Here is a 1151-nt window from a genome sequence, read left to right as displayed (position 1 = left end):
GAGGAACCAAATTCCACCTGGCTCCTCCACGTCGACGGATCCTCATCCAAGCAAGGATCGGGTATCGAAATCCGTCTCACCTCTCCGACGGGCGAGATCTTGGAACAATCGTTCAGGCTGGAATTCCATGCCTCGAACAACGAGGCCGAATACGAGGCATTAATCGCAGGGCTACGTTTGGCTCACGGATTAAAAATACGTAATCTCCACGCTTACTGCGACTCCCAGTTAGTGGCCAGTCGATTCAGCGGAGAGTATGAAGCTAGAGACGAAAGGATGGACGCGTACCTCAAATTGGTCCAAGATCTAGCTCAAGACATTGACTCTTTTGCCCTTACGCGGATCCCCCGTTCCGAGAATGTCCAGGCTTATGCCCTCGCGGCCCTAGCATCAAGTTCCGATCCAGGACTCAAAAGGGTAATTTCGATCGAGTTCATCGAACATCCGAGCATCGGACCACCAATCGTCGTCAATCTCATAAAAGGCCAAGACGGCAAAGAAGAAATTATCATACCACCACAATCAGAGCAATCTGATTACGGCTGTGATACCCCATGGCATCAGACAATTCGAGACTACATCGTCGACGGGCAACTACCCGCCGAAAAATGGGCAGCTCGCAAGATCCGAACACAGGCCGCACGCTACGTAACAGTGGACGGCAAAATCTACAAATGGAGGTTCTCCGGACCACTCATGACGTGCCTTGAAGGAGAAAAGGCGAGAAAAGTAATGGAGGAAATACATTCTGGCTCCTGCGGCAACCATTCCGGCGGGAGATCACTAGCCGTGAAAATCAAACGCCATGGATACTATTGGCCGACAATGATCGGAGATTTGCCAAAAATTCGCACGAAAATGCGAAAAATGCCAAAGGCATGCACCAACCATCCGACAACCGGCCGAAGTTCTTTCCTCCATCACATCGCACTACCCCTTTATGCGTTGGGCCATGGATATTGGCTGACCTCTGCATAATTCAAAGCAAAAGCGATTCCTTCTAGTCCTTACCGATTTTTTCTCAAAATGGGTAGAGGCGGACTCGTACGTAAGTATAAAGGACGTCCAAGTCGAGAATTTCGTATGGAAAAATATCATTTGTACGCATGGAGTTCCTTACGAGATCGTAACCGATAACGGGTCTCAGTTCA

The sequence above is a fragment of the Brassica oleracea genome, unplaced genomic scaffold, assembly GCF_000695525.1.
Source record: "Brassica oleracea var. oleracea cultivar TO1000 unplaced genomic scaffold, BOL UnpScaffold00673, whole genome shotgun sequence".
NCBI classification, from domain to species: domain Eukaryota; kingdom Viridiplantae; phylum Streptophyta; class Magnoliopsida; order Brassicales; family Brassicaceae; genus Brassica; species Brassica oleracea.
Note: the sequence above shows the minus strand (reverse complement) of the source record.